Genomic DNA, 15,000 nt, shown 5'->3' with positions numbered 1-15,000 from the left:
TCGTTTTTCTAGACATCAAAAATGGCATGTTTCCTTCATTTTTCTTCCAGTTTTGAAAGATTGCCTCTTGTTATCTCAGCAAATTATGTATTTCGAAATACATAATGAAGCGATATTATTGAAATATTGATGGAAAGAAAGAAAATACCATCATGAAAATTGGATTCCCTAACAGATTTATGTAGACACAGACTTAGTATTAAGTAATCCTATTCTATTATAAAACATTAAGAAACTTGACTCTGCAGTTACAGAGGAGAGAGAGAGAGAGAGAGAGAGAGAGAGATGGTTTCCTGTAGTACGCACTTGTTAAGAGTACGGTAATCTACAAAGCGAATTCGAAGCATAGAGAGAGAGAGAGAGAGAGAGAGAGAGAGAGAGAGAGAGAGAGCTTCAGCAGATTCCCTTTCTCTCCGCGAACCCGACATAGGTGGAATGCCTCCAGGTTAAGGACCTAACGGGCGACTGGTTCAAATACCGAAGTAGTGTACCAATCTCTCAAGGACATTCCGCGAACTCTGTAAGGATGAGGCTGTTCTACCCAAGGGTTCTACCCTTTACTTTGGGGTTAAGAATTCGCTTCGTACTTCGGTTTTTCTCGATTATTATTATGATGATCACCTTTCCGTCAATGATGGAGTTGAAGTGGATCTTGGCCACCTGGGAGCATAATATTCGAAGGCCAATGTTAGGAAATAATATTGGCATTTGATGGGTTCAAAGAAATTTTGTGTGTTTAGGATGTTTATGTTTGTGAACAGTTGGCTATAATATTTCTGAAGGGTGTTGTCTTGTCTTTTTCGAAGTCCCTGAAACAATTTTCCTTGTATTTTACTTACATTTTTATCTAGTTATTTATTATTTTGTTATAATTGTTTTTTTTTTTTTTGCTTTTCTAATAGCTGATCTCTTCTTTCTGCATTTCCTGTTACCTTCTGCTACTTCTCTCTAATAAACGCCACATACTTTGGAAGTTTGAATTTTCAGGTCAATGGCCCCTGTTGGTTGGTTCCATATGAATGGGGTTTATCCTGTGAATAATAATGATAGAATAATAATCATACTATGAAACAAATCCTTCCAGTACATCTCCCTGTTCATCAGGTGAGATATGCTCAGTGATTCACATTTCTTGTTGAGCCTGAGGCTGATTTAAGAACCCACAGCAGTCTCCAGTGCGGAAACAAAAAAGATTAAACTATTTTAGGAAAGTAACAAATCAAAACAAATGATATATAACAATTAACCTAGGAAAAGAGCCTCGCATAAGCCTGCTTAACTAAAGGAAAAACAATTTGCGCCCAGAAATTGGTCAGAGCTGAATTGAAAGCTTACAAAAGACAAGACTATTAGAACTAACTGCAAATCTAACCAGTACTGTTGGCCAAACTCGAATATATATCTTGTCAGTACAGTAGATGAGTGAACGGGTATACAGTATTCCCTATAAGGAAAAGTGTGACCACATTCAGGCAGAATACACCCCCTGACTCAATTGAATCTTGTCAAAACAAATCCGCACACAGACTCATAAACACACATACACACACGCCGGGGATTGCATCACCTTGGGCCATCTCAAGAGCCATGACAAATACAGCAACAAAAGCAGCAATTTGCGTAAGATGTAAGGGGAGGGGGTGGGGGGTGGGGCAGGGGGCAGGGGTACCACCATTTCGGCCTTGTACCAATAGTCTCCAATGTCTGTAAGTACTGGGAATTTGTCCATTTAGACATGAAACAGGGTCTCTTAGTGATAAACAAGACAGTGGCAAAAGGAGATTCAGAGAGAGAGAGAGAGAGAGAGAGAGAGAGAGAGAGAGAGAGAGAGAGAAAGAGCTGATGAAACAGAGAGAGCATGTTTAAATCGTTAAAAATATGGCGGAGAGGGGGAAATTGCTGATGAAACAGAGAGCACGTTTAAATCGTTAAAATAAGGCGGAGAGAGAGATATCTGGCAAATACCATATTATTCCGGACAAATGGACCCGCATGTTCAAGTCTTCAAATTCAAGAGTGAGAGAATTCATTCAAGGAGTTTTTTTGTCTCTTTTTTTCTCTTTTTCTTTTTCTTACTTATACCAGCATCATGATCTTCCTTATCTTACGTGAGCGAAATGGGACAGGCAGGGAGTGCTGAGGTCCCAGGAATCAATCGAGAGAGAGAGAGAGAGAGAGAGAGAGAGAGAGAGAGAGAGAGAGAGAGAGAGAGAGAGAGGAAATTGCTTTGATGAAACTGAGAGAGCATGTTTAGATCACTAAAAATATGAGAGAGAGAGAGAGAGAGAGAGAGAGAGAGAGAGAGAGAGAGCCTACTAATAATACTTGTCAAACGCTATGTGTATAAGTTTACATAATTCTGTAAGTAACCTTGAATGTATATAAAATATGGACAATGAAAATACCTTAGCCGTCGCTCAAAACGGTACGTGCCGTCTTTGTGTCAGGACTTGCCGTCGTTCATCCCGGGGCCAGCCTCTCTCTCTCTCTCTCTCTCTCTCTCTCTCTCTCTCTCTCTCTCTCTCTCATTAATGCATTGTCTCTCGTTCCCTCTGTTCGTTCAAAACATTTCTGTCTCTCTTTTGTTATTTTGTGATCAAAACATCCTCTCTCTCTCTCTCTCTCTCTCTCTCTCTCTCTCTCTCTCTCATTACACCTATATTCCCTCATATAATGTCTCTTTTTTAGTACATTCTTGTTTAGCACCACATGAAAGAGCAACTATTACAGTGTTATGGGAATAATTTTGAAAGAAATAAGAAGGAAAAAAACAACAATTCATGACTGTACGCAGTTTCAAAGAAAAAATAAGATGCACCTGAAAATAATAAGTAAAAATATTGGTATTTCATCAAATATAAACTGAAATTTAGATACGGAGTTAAGGTGAAAATAAATTTTAAGATACAGAAAAATTGAAACTATTATAATGTGGATGTGACTTTATAAAATAAATTTTATTGTTAGAAAATCTAAAAATGACATTCAAATACGGAACGATATAACAAAAATAAAAGAAAGTGAAGGAAATTCAGCATAAACTTAAAAACAGAAAATAATGAAAAATTTAAATCCAGTTAGAAAGGAGACCGGATAAGCAAGATGCTAGATGACGCTCCAAGTAGCTCCATGCATAAGGACTTCTACCTCAGCTCCAAACCTCTCCACCCATACCACCCTCGGATTCCCCCGGCCCCACCGGGAGCCTCTGAAGCGACTGCATATATGTTATGTCTCCAAAATAACGGATGATAAGGCTTCAATTCTGCTCGCTTGGCCCTCATGAGGTGTGAATGTTGTGAGCCGGGTAACTCGATTGGTTGCGATGGCAAATGTTTTTATTTTTTCATCTTTCTCTTTGTTATTGTGGTAAGAGGTTACAAGGAACTCAAGTTTTTATGTATTCATTTCTTTGTTTTCATTTTTATCTTCCTTTCTTACTGCAGTGGGGTTGGGAAAGTTAAAGGAAATTCACTCATTGCAAAAATATATATATATATATATATATATATATATATATATATATATATATATATATATATATATATATATATATATATATATATATATATATATATATATACACACGAGACAAAATTTTGCACACTCTCTGTCACCCTTGAAAGGTTTTTAACTCATAATCAAACTCCTACCCCGTGACAGACATACAAACACAGACAAAACAAATGATATTTTCGTATTTACATCACCTTTTCCTTCAGTTTTCTGGGTTTATTCTCATATTTCACCTGACACTTCACCTTTTCTTCTGGAGCTGCCAGAAGTATGATTAACCTACAACAATAAATCCCCTAAAACGTCAACTTTTGATCAGAATTTACGTGAATTTTGATCATAATTTATGATTATAATTAATATAATTGTTTATTACCTCGATAAAATCTACATTGAAAACCTAAATCGATAATTTCTTTCCGTAGTAATCAAAGCTGAGTTCGCGAATGAGTAGTAGTGGCTTAACACACCTTGGACACTCCAGCAGGAGGAATTAATTAATTACTGCATATGGAAGATAAGTCTCTTTTCACACTGCTTTATACTGATAACCTGGAACATAATGACTGAAGATTCTAGATTAAAACTTTACAGGAATGTAGATCATTACATTTGGAAATATTTTCTTAAAGGCACTTGGAGGGTAAATGTATTAGATGCAAACAGGTATTAAATTAAGGAATGGCAAATAATGCACTTCGAGAAACTCACAGCTTACACAACACGTCAATTCATACCTTTTGCTGATGTAATTATATACTGTAAGGAATACTATTCCCATCATTTAGGAAAATAAAATGTTTTATGGTTGTATATTAGAATCATATATATTCATTTCTATCTTTTATCAACGTGTATTTATTCAAAACAATAAACCTAACATTCCTCCAAGAAGGGAAAGATTTTGTCTGATTCATGATTACATTATTGTACGAATTGACCAAGTTTATAGATGCCATATGTGTAACTTTATACACAATTCTATATTAAGGAATTTGTTGTAATTTTAAAGATAATGAGTTCTAACTAATTATGTTATGTTAAAAACGTCCCTAAAACTAATATAAAAAATATGTATCACAAGTATATTAAAGTATTTTGCCACTTTTCACTTAATATAATGAGTGAGTGGAAGGCTAACTCTTGCATCAATTCATTTAATACTAGGAAAGAAGTAAAAAGGCGTAACAGAGTATATACTAAATATTTCTTATTAAAAAAAATACCTCTATTCTCATACAATATTAATGAGTGAGTTTAAATTAGAACTGAGGGGTTGGTTCAGTTTTTTATAAAATGAACAGTGAAGTTTACTTTCATTATAGTAACATATATCATAAAAAGACACCATTGGCCTAGGTCTATACCAAACTGTCTGTATCAAGTGGGAATATTGTTTTAGATTTTTATTGCCTTATTTGGACTTAAAATGGTCTACAAATAGCATTGAAAGGCCTAACAATGAAATGAATAAGCCCATACATAATTTATTCATATTCTGATAAGAGCGTCTGAGAAGCTTCCCAGATGAAGTACAGCAGAAAACTGTCACGAAATTGGTGCTAACCTGTCCACAGTCAGTCAGAAGATATTTAAATACCATCGGTTCATCCGTTCTGGTGAGTAGTCTATCTCCGCCCACAAACTTTGTCTACACGTAAGTTTTATAGGCAGTTTCGATGAACTGACAGAAGAAATGACAGGTAAACTTGACTGTGAATACACGGCCATAGGTTGCTGAATTCTATGATAGCGAATGGGTGTATTGGGGAGAGTGCTGGAGAGAGAAGAGAAAGAAAAGGGGGAGAGTGTGAGAGAGAGAAGAAAGAGAGAGAGAGGAGAGAGAGAGAGAGAGAGAGAGAGAGAGAGAGAGAGAGAGAGAGAGTTTATCGAATGTCATTCAGAGTTTTTCTGGGCAGTGCCAGGTTGGTCAGCTAGTATATGTAATAAAAGTGAATGTTTGTATGTTTGTTTGGATGCTATAGAAATCTGAACAGCTTGACAGACCCAGACAAAATTTTGCATGCGGCCCTTATGTCACCCCTACCCCGTGAAATCAATAAATAATACAGATATATTAGTAAAGGACAAACAATACCATGTTTCCCATTAATAATGCAGCAATAATGTCTTTACTTTCTATTAATTACCCAAGAAATAATGCTTTAATTCCAATTTGTAATAAAAGGAATGTAATAAAAGGAATAGTGCTGTCATTTTGATTTTTGTCAAAGTAATAATGTCTAAAATCTAAATACTTTATTTCTTAGGACTTGAGTAAATGTAAAATTAATTTCTTACATATGAAATGCATTAGAAGTTAAGCATTCCAATATTTTCCTTTCCTTTATATAATAACTTCACATAACTGAAGAGGAATCGGGTAGGGGTAATGGTGATCTATCACACCACTTCCCCCGGGGGTCACAATACCACAAAAATTTAAGGACCACTGCTCTATGGTGAAGTTGTCGTTCTTGGTGGTGGTGTTGGCAGACTACCCCATAGTTAATTTCGGACCTCATTTAAAACGACTTTATAACGAAATACGTCCCGTATCGTCAGGAAGCAGTCGCTATAGCGAACTCCGAAGGTAAAAACGAAGAAGAAGCGAACTCATTAATGAGGAAATTCGTATTTGAACAAATAAAAAAAGGAAATACCGATGTTGATGTCGGGTTTAGCCATCAGCTACTGCGCATGCGAGGATGCGGAAGTTGTTCTCGGCTGCGGAAATCGAAACGCTACGTATAGAAATTACCAATATAGATTTTCAATACTGATTTTATTGAGGTAATTAACAATTATATTAATAATATCATAAATGATGATTAAAATTCACGTAAATTCTGATATAAAATTGTTATAATGAAAGCAATTCTAATACAGTCAAACAAATCTGTTTAATTTTTTTCCTTAGAGTTTGCATTGGGAGGAGTTTAAGACGTCACCAGCAGGAAAAAAGTAGTGGTTTTCCGCCCAAGCTACTGGTGACTCCCATAAAGTTACCGAGGAAAAGGTGAACAGCACCGGTAAAGACGAAAATTTCATTTGCTTTGTTTGTGGTCCTTAAATTTTGTGGTATTGTGACCCCCGGCAGTGGTGTGATAGATCACCATTACCCCTACCCCATTCCTCTTCAGTTATGTGAAGTTATAATATAATGGACAGGAAACTATTGGAATGCTTAATTTCTAATGCATTTCATATGTAAGAAATTAATTTTACATTTACTCAAGTCTTAAGAAATAAAAAATTTAGATTTTAGACATTATTACTTTGACAAAAAAATTAAAATGACAGCACTGTTCCTTTTATTATAAATTGGAATTAAAGCATTATTTCTTGGGTAATTAATAGAAAATAAAGACATTATTGCTGCATTATTAATGGGAAACATGGTATTGTTTGTCCTTTACTAATATATGTGTATGATTTATTAATTTATTTATTATTAATTTTCATAAATTTACTGAATTTTACTCCAGAGAACTATTACTTTTAGAAAGTGCATCGTTACCCGCAAGAAGCGGCTTCATTAACCCCAGTTTGAGAACCACCGCCTCAGAGCAGCCACCTCTACCTAGCTCTCTCTCTCTTCCTTCTTTCTCTCTCTTTCTCTCTCTCTTATGGCATCACTCAAACAATCTGGAGCGGAATTTATCAATGAGGTTTTTAACTATTGAAAGTAAATTCATGCTTGCAAGCTTTCTCTATCTTTCTCTCTTTTTCTTTCTCATTTATGAATTCCCTTTATGAATGGTGTGAAACATCAAGTCACACAAGAAAAACACCGAGAATGCTCTCTCTCTCTCTCTCTCTCTCTCTCTCTCACCATTTTAACCAGATTAGTGCCAGGATATATGTAATATGTATATATCATGTTTATTTAAAGTAATGAATTCCAGACAGAATTATTGATCACAGGAAAGAAAAGTATTTCCAATGATAGTAACCTACTTTACACGACAAAACAATTCCAAGGGGATGTAGGAAAAATTTTCTGAGTTCAAAGTTCTTCCGGGCAGTTTCGGGTTGGTCAGCTAGTATGTACATATACTGTATATATGTGTGCGTGTGTGTATTTTACTCTAAGGTTACTGCCGATTTCGTATTTAATTAGAGAGAGAGAGAGAGAGAGAGAGCTTTGTCAAGCATAAATGCGCATTCTGTGTTGTTCTTTTTATAGAATTTCTCTTTCTCCTATCTTCGCTAACATTACTGCCCTACACTACATTTTTGCTTATTTAACGCTGTCTTTCTTTACGATAATATTTTCACTTCGATATTTTATCCGTTTAGGAATATTTTTGAAAAGGTTATTGTGTCGGTATCTTTTAGGAATTTAGGAGGATCTGGAAGAAATCAATTTCTTTCAACTGTGCGTCTTCTCGTCTTTGAACCAGAATTTCGCGTGACATAAAGTCGCTGAGGCTAAATCATTTGACAATAAAAGAAATGATCTCTTTTAAGTTGATCATATAAACAAAATGAAATCAAGAAGACAGATTTTTTTTTCCAGAAGTTTTGATTAGAAAAACTAATAGGTATTTCTCATGCCTAAATTTATTTCAAAATATGTATAGACATTCTATCCTGTTTTCTATATTTTCCATTCTGTGGAAACCTGCTTACCAACCTAAATGCATTTTCACCCGTTCCTTAAGAATGGGTAAATAATAATAATAATAATAATAATAATAATAATAATAATAATAATAATAATAATAATAATAATAATGCTGATGACCAGAGGGGAATAATTACGCTCTAACGCTCTTTAAAGCTAATGATAAATGACACTTTTCTCTTGTGTATTAAATCTAATACTATATAAAAATTTAATAAACAAGACAAGTCTTATTTATCTTCAATAATAATAATAATAATATAATAATAATAATAATAATAATAATAATAATAATAATAATAATAATAATAATAATAATAATAATAAAGTAAACTTGTATACACAAATCATGTAAAAGGTCAAAGGAACAAATGAAAACTTTCATTCCATCTTCACTTAATAAATAAACAATGGGTTTAATTTAAAATGTAATAACAGAAATTGCACACTTCTACTACGAAAAAAAACTGTTTAACCTTCTCAGCACAGAAAGGGCCGCTTGCCTATCAGTAACAGCACACGCACGAACGCACAGACATTCACACACACACACAGTCTGTTTGTTGAGAGAGAGAGAGAGAGAGAGAGAGAGAGAGAGAGAGAGAGAGAGAGAGAGAGAGAGACTGGCTGCATGGCGAGAATAGTTAATCAGGATCCACAAACACTCAAACAGACACGCACAGTCTGTCTGTCTGTCTGTTTGCAGAGAGAGAGAGAGAGAGAGAGAGAGAGAGAGAGAGAGAGAGAGAGAGAGAGAGAGAGCAGTTAATCAAGATTCAGGTCTTAGTAACAATAGCGGCGACGTCAACTGAACTCAGTATTATGTTTCATATTTTGTAACGCAGAGATTAAGCTTCATTAATGTGACAGTGTGCAACAGACTGTGAGGGGAATATTTAGGTCTCGGTTTTTTCTCGTCTGTTAATTATTGTCTGTGCCACTCGTTCCTAATTCTGTTGACGCCTCTTAACAGTTTATTTCGTCTAATTCGCATTAATTAGAAAGGGTTCTGACTTCGTCATCTTTCGAGTGAATTAATGAAAATGTTCGCCTGTTACACTTTCACATCTGGTTACTTTCTATTTAGTCATGTTCGTGAATTCGTTCTTTTTTCATCTGAATAACGTGAGAAAATCACCAAATGACCTTGGCTTGTTGCTAGCAATCCCATACCCTGTACTTTTATGGAAAAAAAACGGAAAAAGTACATACATATGGTTATGTAATTTAATATATAAATAAATGTATTCATGTGTATGTCAGTGTGCATGCACACATATGGATACATGTATTGTTATATGTAATTATATATACATATATATATACTTTTCCGTTTTTTCTATAGAAGTATTGGGTATGGGGCTGCAAACAACGTGCCCTGGGGCATCTGCCGCTTCTCACACTATAGAGATTGAGAAGTAGGCTATTATTTTCCTTTCCGGGTACCCCACAGGAGTGAAAGTTGGCTCCAGGAGAGGAATCTCATCCGCCAGGCATCGGACATTTCCTAAAGCCAAGCGTCCACAACCATTCCCTAGGTGGTCCTATGCACTACTTAAGGGACCATGCAATGGCTGTACTGCTTACACCACTATGACAAAGGTCATTAATAAATAGATTAGCCTAAAGTGAACGGCTGTTGCCATCTTTGAAAAGAATAGGCTAATCCGTCATTTAGGGCACATATCCTACCTCAGTGGGTTCACCACCCTCCGCTAGGCGTCCTTCTTCCTCGGGATATGGTGTATTTGATTCCCAAACAATTGCTGTTTCTTACGATAACAATCAGTTTTGACTGACTGTCTCTCCTTTTCGAAAGTGACGGTGGACGCTGAATGCGAATGAATGGAAAAAGGGCAGCAGCTGAATTGTTTACATAATGTATCGTCCCTCTGTGCCAAGTGTCGAATATCTGTTTTTTTCAATTATTTGAGACAACTGCATCGACGGTAATTTTATCACTGACTGCCTTTTTCAGCAAAGTTTCAAGTGTGCCTCTCTCACCATACATCCTGGATGGTGAGGGAGACAGACTTGATACTCAGCTGGAAGAAAAAAGTCAATGATGAAATCATCGTCGATGCAGTTGTCTCACATAGTAAAAAAAAAAAAAAATAAATAGTCGACACATGGCAAAAAAGGGACGACAAGTGGCATAAGGAGAACTGAACAGGTGAGACATGTGGGGATAGGAAGGAGTTGTGAAAAGGTCTGTATAGGTGAAAGGATAGATAAGAATGTTTAGAGATGGTTTGGTCATGTGGAAAGAATGAGGTACAACAGGTTCTGGAGAGAAGAGGAGAAAGAGATAATGTCTAGTATAAGCCCATTTAGTAAGTGCAATAGCACGCGCAAAATAGAAATGAATGGTGCCGTTTTTGCTACAGGTTGAACGTGGCTTTCATAAGCCCTCTGTGTAGGTGAAAGAAGCCGGTAATGTTGTTGAAATCAAGTGCAGAGGAGTGCACTTTCGATTTAGCAGCCAATTCAAATGAAACATGGCAGTGACTATGATTTAAATGGGTGCCAGCACCAGGTGGGATCAAGAAAAAACAGAAGATGGAATAAATGAACGAACACAAAACACACACACACACACACACACACACACACACACATGACACACACACACACACACACACACACACATATATATATATATATAGAAAGAGTGAGTATATATATATATATATATATATATATATATATATATATATATATATATATATATATATATATATATAAAAATTAGGTGGCTGTGAGGAAGTGGAAGATTATCAAACCCATCATCAATGAATGCAGCAGTGATGGCCCTCTTGCTTTTCTCAGAAGCCACCCCTGCACCGGGAATGAGCTTAGTAGCCAGAAAGAAATGAATGTCATACATGACAGGATGCAGGATGCCATCCTACACCCCCCTGATGAAGTTGTGCGTGATCCTATATTAGGATTAAACTGTGGACATCTTTCATACATGAAAGGGTCATCCCGAACTGGGCAATTACAGTAAAACCAAAATGACTACGAACATGGCTGTCATTAGCTACGTTGCCAAACTTCTTCCCGACTTATAATCCGACTACAGTTAATCTGCATCCCTCAATTCGGGGTTCTTTAATCTGGTCATAAATCCTACTTATCCCTCTCACGGTTTTCCAAAAGAAAGAGACCGTTCCGGGACAAGGTCGTCTTAATTTACAGTCTTTGAGGGAGCAATAACAGTATTTTTTTTTTTTTATCGCATTGTATCATCTATTTTCATCAGTGCGTCTGGGCTACATATTGGGCATTAGTACAGTATAATTCTTCAGAAGATTAGAAACTAAATCACCCTTATCCTACCCCGTTATCAAAGCAGTTAATGTATGATATCAAATCTTCATTTACTGCAGCTTTATTTTTTACTATAATTCATCCTTTGCTCGCCATCAAATTTCAGTTCTTTCGCTCATTTTACGTCTTCGGTGTTAGAAACGCAGAACAATAGTGTCAAGTGTTTACCCTTTTTGACCTGGTATAAGGAAGATATGACAGCGTTTTAGTCACATCTACACTACATCCCAACTTAGGTTTATGAATCAAATCTGGGTAAAGCGGCAAACCCCGAAAGCGTACTACATGTTCGTAGTCATTTTGATTTTACTATAGACGATCAAATGGAAACTGACCAGCCGAATTTTCTCTTTATCGGGATAGAAAATAGACTGTGTAAATTGTAGTAATATTACAAATTACGTTAAATATAGGAATACTGAGATTCTTTCTCTTCTCCCCCTTCTCTCCTTTCACGCACTCACACATACACACGCACACACACACAAACACACAAATGCACCCATGTGTAAAACAGCAAGAATAGGGTCTCTCCTTACAACTGGAATATAAAATTTGGGCCAAAGGTTAAGCTCTAGGACCTATAGGCCATTCAGCACTGAAAGGGACATTGAGAGTACAGAAAGTTTCAAAGGTGTAACCAGAGGAAGACCTCGCAACTACACTAGGAAACAAATGATAGGAGAGGGTTAAAAGTAAGATGGAAGAAAGAGAAAATGAACGGAGGTACAGTACAAGGAATGAAAGGGACGCTGCAAAGAACCTTAAGTAATGCCTACAGTACACTGCGTGAGGTGCACTGGTGGCAATACTCTCCCTGTGAGGTCCCCCTAGATGGGATATGGAGTGAAAGTGCTAGACACTCGAGTAAGGGAGAAAATTTCAGAAAAATTAAGTCCAAAGTCAAAACATCTAAAAAAACACTAGGCATCTTTGCATTACTATAGCGGAAACTGACAATCTTAAATAATCAATAACAACGTAATTCACACTATCACGTTTGAATCTACACTTAACTTTCTTAATCTAGGTTACTGTTAAGAAGATTAACTCATAACTAGATCTGTCATAATTTAGTATCATATCAAATGTGGGCTTGTCTTAATTACACGGATGACCTCAATCTGATTTAGTTATTATATTCGTGGGGGGCGGGGAGAGTTTGTATGACTAGTATTACGCATACATCAACTGAATTACAGAAAAGTAACTCATAACACCATAACCTAATCATCAAGCACATAATATTTGGCCTTAATTGTAAAACAGTTTTTTATTTACACTGATAAATGTCTGAATAACACTTGAGTTTTAATCACTCTTTCAGTATTCCTGTTTAAGTTTTCTCAACATTCCACGTGCACTATCAGAACACTAATATTCCATGCAAACACACATTCTCTCTCACACACACATGTATAGATATAAATATATAACTATACCTGTATATATATATGCTTGTCACTTATATCCATGTCTTTTTTACATTAAAAAATATTAAGCCACAAGTATCGTTAAATATTCAGTTCACTACATCCCGGGAATAACTTACACCCAAGGATTGTAAGTTATATATATCTGTGGTATATATAATGCGTGTATGTGTGTGTTTGTGTGTGTGATGGAAACTGCGTGCCAGCCAAATAATTTATCACGTAAAAAAAAAACGGAATGTAAACAATACCCCGACGAATTATCTTAGCCGTAATTATATTTCGATAATGACATACTTCTTAATTCATGATGACCTACTGAGAAATTTCATTCTATTCTCTATTGTCTTTCGATTCTATCTTTAGAAATTGTTATTTGTCAAGTAAATCTGTCTCTTTCATTTTTACCTCACTTATTTCCGTAAAATGTTAATACTGTGATTCCATCGAGCTTAGCAGCTCACGGTGTGTACTCGTAACCACCTCGGGGAGTTATTTAGTTGACTATCCGTCTGCTTTCGTATAATAAACAGAATTTTTACTTAGCAAGTTATTTAGCAAGCACAAAATTGACAAATAGACGATGTGAGCTTGATAACATTCATTTCACTACTTTTCTCTGCAGATGGTCATCTGGTTCTAGTCTACCGTATATGTCTTAAGACGTTTGCTTCACTGTCGTATAGCTGAAGCTTTCTTTAGCACGGATGGGTCTTAGGTTGTCTACTTCAGCCATACCCGAAGGTTTTATATACATGCATTCTTTTCTTTGAGGAATATGTATATGTATATATACATATACATACGTGAGTATGTGTATGTATGCATATGTAAGTATATATATATATACAATACGTATATATAATTATATATACATATACATATATAAATGTATGTGTATATATACAATAATAATTCTTTTTATCTTTGTATATATATGTGTGTGTGTATATATATATACATATATATATATAAAAGATAAAAAGAATAACTAACATTTTTCCTTATGTTTTCCACAGCTGTTTAGTACTGACAACATATATTTAAAACTACGCAGAAATATTCCAGTGCCACTAATCACGATTTGTAGATAAACAGAAAAAGTTTTATTAAGACACCTTCGTATGATCAATTGTCCTCAATTTAATACTGGTCTACTGGGAATAACATTGTCCCTAATATTTCCCATAAACTTAACTCGTGGTGCTTTGAAAACAAATAACATCATGATTCATCAAAATCTTACTCCTACACAAGCAAGAAAACTTTGCAACTGAATGAACTGCTCCTCCGTCCATGTCAAATGCAAAGTGTACAAAATGCAAATACAAAAATCTGTTAACATCAACTTACTTTTTTGGACGGACCTTGCCTCAGGAGAAGTCAGTCAAAAGAACTTGCAGTGCCCAAAAGGCTTCAGCTGACCTGACCTTTCGTTGAAAATCACAAATTTAAGGATCGGAGATTAATCACACTCGCTTCTTGGTCGTTTCCCCTAAACTGCGCTTCAGGAAGAGTAAAGAGAGAGAGGAGCTAGTTGAAGCTGCCGCCTGTTGAGTAAGGACAGCAGCAGTGAACCTTGCGTTACTCCTGTCTCTCTCTCTCTCTCTCTCTCTCTCTCTCTCTCTCTCTGTGTCTTATCTCATTCAGGCAGCGTCCTCCTGACCCCCACAGACATTGGGGGTTTGTTGCTATCCACCTTTGGTTGACTTGCAGCCAGGAAGGTGCATTGCAAGGAGAGGTTGTCGTACTGCAGCCATCTAAATATCCAGTTCAACTTTTTTTTTTGCTTCTTTTTTTTTTGAAACACTCCCTCTGATTCAAACCCAATAATAAGTTAGGATTCAATTACTGTTGCTCTTTTTTTATGCCATAAATTTGATTTTATTTGTTCTTCTTAATGGCACAAAGGATTAGAGATTTCTGGACGAAATTGCTTTGCAATCTCACGGTACAACGACGCAACGATTTAGTTTTCATTAACAAGAGAGAGATAGAGAAAATCTTTATGACTGCATTATTGGCATGTAGCATCTTTAATATATATATATATATATATATATATATATATATATATATATATATATA

The 15,000-nt window shown here is 35.7% G+C and overlaps 1 protein-coding gene across 2 annotated transcripts in view; it reads right to left on the bottom strand.

Moving 5' to 3' along the window:
* The window catches only part of LOC136843661 (glycerophosphocholine cholinephosphodiesterase ENPP6-like), a 107,716-nt gene that overhangs the window by 28,282 nt on the left and 64,434 nt on the right, over positions 1-15,000 (bottom strand). Inside the window, exon 1 of one of the 2 annotated variants that reach the window (XM_067112219.1) lies at positions 14,266-14,604. The exons of the other annotated variant lie outside the window; for it this stretch is intronic. The gene's annotated coding sequence lies outside the window, so the exon portion shown is untranslated. Of the gene's footprint in view, positions 1-14,265; positions 14,605-15,000 lie in introns of those variants that run through there. 2 annotated transcript variants of the gene reach the window in all.

Source organism: Macrobrachium rosenbergii, chromosome 12 (genome assembly GCF_040412425.1).
Source record: "Macrobrachium rosenbergii isolate ZJJX-2024 chromosome 12, ASM4041242v1, whole genome shotgun sequence".
In the NCBI taxonomy this organism is placed as follows: domain Eukaryota; kingdom Metazoa; phylum Arthropoda; class Malacostraca; order Decapoda; family Palaemonidae; genus Macrobrachium; species Macrobrachium rosenbergii.
Note: the sequence above shows the minus strand (reverse complement) of the source record. Positions and strands in the feature narration are given on the sequence as shown.